This window comes from Saccostrea cucullata, unplaced genomic scaffold (genome assembly GCF_032062105.1).
Source record: "Saccostrea cucullata isolate Sc308-1 unplaced genomic scaffold, CSIRO_AGI_Scuc_v1 ctg17828, whole genome shotgun sequence".
Taxonomy (NCBI): Eukaryota; Metazoa; Mollusca; class Bivalvia; order Ostreida; family Ostreidae; genus Saccostrea; species Saccostrea cuccullata.
Genome location: NW_026929860.1, coordinates 4,705 through 10,873, shown reverse-complemented (window position 1 = coordinate 10,873; position 6,169 = coordinate 4,705). Strand labels below are relative to the sequence as shown.

General features: G+C 32.1%; 1 long non-coding RNA gene across 1 annotated transcript; it reads left to right on the top strand.

Annotated features, from left to right (window-relative positions):
- Window positions 1–533: 533 nt before the first annotated feature.
- LOC134282334 (uncharacterized) lies at window positions 534–3,387 on the top strand. The gene is made up of 4 exons (XR_009995268.1): window positions 534–590; window positions 754–853; window positions 1,057–1,175; window positions 1,456–3,387. It is a non-coding gene; the product is annotated as an uncharacterized LOC134282334 (long non-coding RNA).
- The last annotated feature ends 2,782 nt before the right edge of the window (window positions 3,388–6,169 follow it).

Here is a 6,169-nt window from a genome sequence, read left to right as displayed (position 1 = left end):
ACATCGTAGTTTTCCTGACTTTCATTGTTTCACAACATGCACAATTTACTGATCTATGCTGAAAGTTAAAACGGCTGTAAATCGTAAACAAACCTGCAGTGCATGCCAACCCGGGAGTTCGAACAGTTGTCAAGGCAAGAATCTTCTTAAATCTAGATGATGTTTCAAAAAAATTACCACTGGTTGCAAACTTCGTCAAAATAACGCTGCAGACCCGCTAAACTTGATTTGAAATGATTGGCTATTCAACCGACTACACTGTGCCATATTTGGGTTACTGTTCAAAGTAGATCGTTCGTTTTACATTTGAGAAGAGTTTACATATTACTTGAATGAAGAGGATAACAGAATACTGAGCTGAAAATTTTGTGTAGAGTATGTTTTTAGTAGTTTACAATAAAGGCTGTAAATGTGCGGGAGATTTTATTAAATATGAAACTTGTAAACAAAACCTTTTTCTTATTCAGGGCAATAAATGGGAACCAAGCGGGACCATTTTAAAAAGCAAGAAAATTCCGCAAGAAAACAACACCAGAAAGGAATTTGGGATGTTATCAGTTGTATACAGTATGTGCGACGGTGACTGCAAGGTAATAAATGTGTCTTGTTTGTTGTTAATAATTCGTTTCATTTTATTATGGAAATTTATCCGCCAAACATTGGCAGAAATAAATTTAATCTGATGCAAAAATACACCGTTCGCTCTTTAATTTTTTTTTAGATTTTCATTGTATATCTTTTGTAGATACAAAGAATGCCATTATGGGGAGCTAACCCATGCTGCTGAGGGTGGAAAGGTCTCGCTTTTAAATAGTTGTGATCTGAGACATCAGTCACATACATGTGTATTTAGGTAATTTCCTTTGATTTTTTTGAATAAATTTTTCAGCCAATATAAATCTATAATTCTAGAGATAAACATATTTTAAACATTGACTACTTGGTTTTATCTAAAGGAAAGTATATTGTTTTCTCACTTTTTTTAAAAAGGCTGGGTATGGTGAAGAGATAAATCATATCTTTATTTAAAATTTTATTGTGTATGCATTTGTACAGGGAGTCTATATACACTTGAGCTGAGCTGCAGATAGGAAATATGGAAGAATTTCAGATGTTGTGATGAAGATATTTAAGAGTGATCATCATCATCTAAATGTGCAGGTCAGAACTCACAGGTGAAGATCAGACTTCAATGTGTAATCAAGAACTGCTTATATTTTGCTTAACTTAGTGAAAGCTTGCCACAAACATTTTAAGTAACCTAGCAAGTTTCAAGGCTATTACACAATGTATCATATGTTTGACATTGAGCCTTATTGTCTGCATTTCTATTATGTTTAGTTATAAATGTTTTAAGTTACCGAATTATGTCTTTCAAAGCCTGTGCTTTAATTTCAATAGAAGTAATGTAAACCTTTTTTTCTCTATAATTTTGAAAATGATGTTTATTATTAGGACAGTTTTTGTAAACCACCTGAAAGATCTGAGTACCCTGATGACTGTTGAACTGATTGGTGACTGAGAAAAGATGTCAGAGAGGAGAATCCAAAAGGGATGTCTTGATCAAGAATATATACTGTTATGAATGATATGGTCAAGAATATGTAAACTAAGAAATATCCTTTTATAGATTTATAGATGAACATTCAAGCATTCATAATTATAAAGCTAGTTATTCATCCAGAGAGTTTTTGCATAAATTTAATTTTCAGTACAATCATTTAAACTGGATATGTAATTTTCGGTACAATTATGTGAAATGAATATGTAACTTATTATGATTGTCAATTTCTTAAGAGGAAATAACTGCAGTACATATATATGATCATTCTTTCAGAACAAAGCACACTGAACTTTTTTCTCTGTGTGCATCATACACTTGTTAACATTTTACACCACCACAGTGACACATTTTAAGCACACTGAACTTTTTTCTCTGTGTGCATCATACATAAGTAAACATTTTACACCATCATAGTGTCATATTTTCCAAAGCGTGTTAACTCGAGCACATACATGAAAATGTGTGAAGCTGAACACATATGCAATCACACAAGCATCTACCACAACCTATAACATATTTTTAAGGCGTGTGAAGTGGAGCACATACATGAAAATGTGTTAAGCTTGATACATATGCAATCACACAAGCATATAACACAACCTATTACATATTTTCCAGGGCGTGTGAAGTCGAGCACATACATGAAAATGTGTGAAGCTGAACACATATGCAAACACACAAGCATCTACCACACACATAAGAACATTTAATCCAAAGAGGTCAAGCTCAGACAGGCTCACTGGGTGAAGCTGAACACATACATATTCTCATACATTTTGCAAACTTTATCTTTAAATATTCTCACAGATGATTTAGTATTTTTCTTTTTTGTGAATATGTAAACTGCAACATTTTTCATTGTAAATTGAAGATGTCAAGATGTTACTAGCCTGTATATAAATGCATATCAAATAGCCTTTCATGTACTTTTTTCCCACTTTTTTTAATTTCATGTATTAAAACTGCAAAGTTTATTTTATATATGTACATGCACCAAAAATAATAGTGTTTTCCAACATTTCGTAATATAGCGAGAAAACATTGTATGATAGAAACATATTTTAGAGATTTTGACTGTATATGGTAGGCGTGGCCAAAGGAAGGCCAATGAGAAGACAGTATTCAGTAAGGTGTTCTTCACTACACAAACGTTTTATGCTTTATATATAATATATATCATGTTTGTATTAATATACCGGTAATGGAAGTAACACTATTGTTGAAATGTATTTTAATTTTGATTTTTTATACATGCAAATATCATTAGGATGTTCATGCAATTTTAAATAATACACCGAATGCACGTCCGGCATTCTCCCTTGAGACATTATTTACATAGCGACGGACACAGGTTTTTCATAGTTAATCGTCTATGGCTTTTGCCTGAGCGGTTTTTAATGTCTGTGATAGTGGTATAATTTGTTACACAAAAAATAATTTACAAATACATGTACATTGCAGTGGTTTATTTTTCACATACAATGTAATGTATGTTCAATAATTATGTATTGTTATCAAAATGAAACCAGCTGCTCCCACTAAGCTAGCATAATACAGCATAGGTGTTGTATTATTTGAGGTGTATTCTGTTAAATAATGAGTGGAGATTATCAATAACATTGTATTATATTTGAAAGTGAATTGGGACCTTTTCAGTTTTCATATAAAGCAGAAATGTGATTTTTTTATACATACCACCGGTATTTTTTTTCTATTTTGTATTACATGTATCTGAATGTTTACACAGAAACAAATGTAAAAGATTAGCTCAATGTTTATATTCAAGGTTATTGATTGTGCTGTATAATTTCTGACTCGTATAATAATAATAATAATAATAAAACTTTATTTAAAGAAGGTAACCTGGTTAGTGCATGCACTATTCTTCCCCAGGGCCCTCTATATATATACATATATCAAATACAAAATATATACACTTTGTCAAGATACAATTCATAATTATATACAATTAAGTACATGTAATAGGTTTGATGAATTACAATCACTGAATTATGAATAGAGTGTTCAAATACAGACACATTTTAACAATAACAGTACAATATACAATATTGAACTCTTATTATGCTCAAATGATTGTACGACAGCTGATAATGTAATTTTCCACATTACGCTTGAGTGTTCGTAGAGATTGAGAGAATCTAATGTGTTGGGGAAGTTTATTCCATAGATGTACACCTGAATATTGAAAAGAGGTCTTGAATAAGTTTGTACGAAATTTTGGTAATCTAAGATCATAATTAGTTTCAGATCGCAGGTTATAAGAAGTTGAAGACTGAAATTCAAATAAATTACGAAGATATTCGGGAGTCATTCCACTGAAAATTTTGTATAATAATATGTATTTGTATAGATCAACTAGTTCATAAACTGTTAACCACCCAAGTTTCTCAAACAGTGGTTTAGAAGAAGAATCAGGACTTGCGTCAAGGATAATCCTTGCTGCCCTTTTCTGTAATTTAAATAGTCTGTCCATGTCCTGCTTGGGGGCATTACCCCAAACAGTCAAACAATATTTAATAGATGGTAAAATATAAGCGTTGTAATAAAGTTTCCTGGTGTGAAGAGGGAGAAATTTCTTAATCCTACGAAGCGTAAATAACTTATAATTACCCGTTTTACAAACTTAGTCAATATGATTTGCAAACTGTAACTTATCATCAATATGTACACCAAGAATTTTTCCAGTTTCAACAATTTCAATTGTTTTGTCTGAGGCATAAAGTTGCAAATTTGGATTATATAATTTTGATTTTCTTTGCTGTGTTCCCATTAACATACATTTTGTTTTATCTACATTTAAAACCATTTGATTTTGAGCACACCATTTTTCAATCTCACAAAGATCTGCATTTAGCGTATTTTCCAAACATCGTGCATTATGATTATTTGAATACAGAGTAACATCATCAGCAAACATATCAATATTTGAATTGTTTACATGTAATGGAAGGTCATTTATCTACAATAAAAATAAAAGAGGGCCCAGAATTGACCCTTGTGGCACTCCTGCTGTGACGGGTTGAATATTGGAGACACATGTTCCAAATTTAACACACTGGGTCCTGTCGTAAAGATATGACTTAAACCATTTTATAGCTGTTTGGTCAAATTTGTAATGATTTAATTTCTCTAGAAGAATATCATGATTCACCAAATCAAAAGCTTTACTAAAATCTATAAATGTAATGCCGATTAGTTCACCACGATCCATTGCATTAAGCCAACTTTCTGTTAGTTTTGTAAGTGAAGTTTGACAAGAATGGAGTTCCCTAAATCCCGACTGGGATTGTGTTAGTAGATCAAATTCATTAGTGAAGTTTTGTATTAGCTTAGCTACATGTTTTTGTATCAGTTTAGATATAGTTGGTAAAATAGCAATAGGACGATAATTATTCGGGTCAGCTTTGTCACCTTTCTTAAAAATAGGTGTTACTTTGGCTTGTTTTAAATTTGTCGGGAAAATACCACTTACTATGATAGCATTAATAAGATGAGTTATAGGTTTACATATATATTTGGATGCGACTTTTAGAAGACGCGGCCCAATAAAGTCAATGCCAGCTGATTTATTGATATTTAGAGAATTTAGCATGTTAAAAACTTCACTTTCATCAATTTGATGAATACTAAAGATGGTTTCCTCATCAAGCTTAGACCTAGCAAAATTACATAATATATTAGGATCATAATCATGTTTAGGCATTTTCATCAGAAGCTTATTAGAGATATCCGTAAAGTGGTTATTAAAAGTATTTGCAATATCCTGTAAATTGTCAACAATTTCCCCATTAGAAAACACATGAGATGGTGTTATGTTCTTTGAATTACATGTTAATTGATTAAGATAGTTCCACATTTCTTTGGGATTTGAACTTTGTTCAATAGCTGTTTTATAGTAAGACGATTTTGATTTGTCTATAAGAAGACTAACTTTGTTTCGATAAATTCTATAGTTCTCCATATCTCCTTCTTTATGGTAAGAGTCCCTTAAATGTCTAGCATTGTTTATTTCTTGTGTCATCCATTTAGGGCGGATTTCGCTCTTTACGCGTTTTGTTTTAACCTTTGCATGCTGGTCAAGTATGCTCTTAAATAATTCATAGAATTCAGTTAGTATTTCATTAGGGTCATGTATCTGGAGGAGATTGTTAAAGTCTACATCTTTTAAGTCGTGGAGGAATTTATTTTCATCAAACTTTTTGAAGTCTCTATACCCTATTTCTATGTGTTTTCCTTTTTGTTGCATGCATTTTGTTTTTCTAGTGGCACATATTGGGTAATGGTCAGAGATGGCTATAAAAGGTACATTTACTTCACACATGTTATCTGGTTTATTGGTGTAAAAGTGATCTATTAGTGTACTTGAAGTATTAGTTACTCTGGTTGCTGATGTAATTAACTGTGAAAAATCAAATTCTTCTAAAGCATATGTCCAACTTTGTGGGGGTTCTTTGAATAAGTCTACATTAAAGTCACCTGTTAAGATAATTTCTGCATCGTCACAGCAGGAGGCACGGTTTATCTCTCTAGCCAGGTCTTCCGCCCAGCAGGAGAGAGCAGATGGTGGACGATACGCTGAACAAT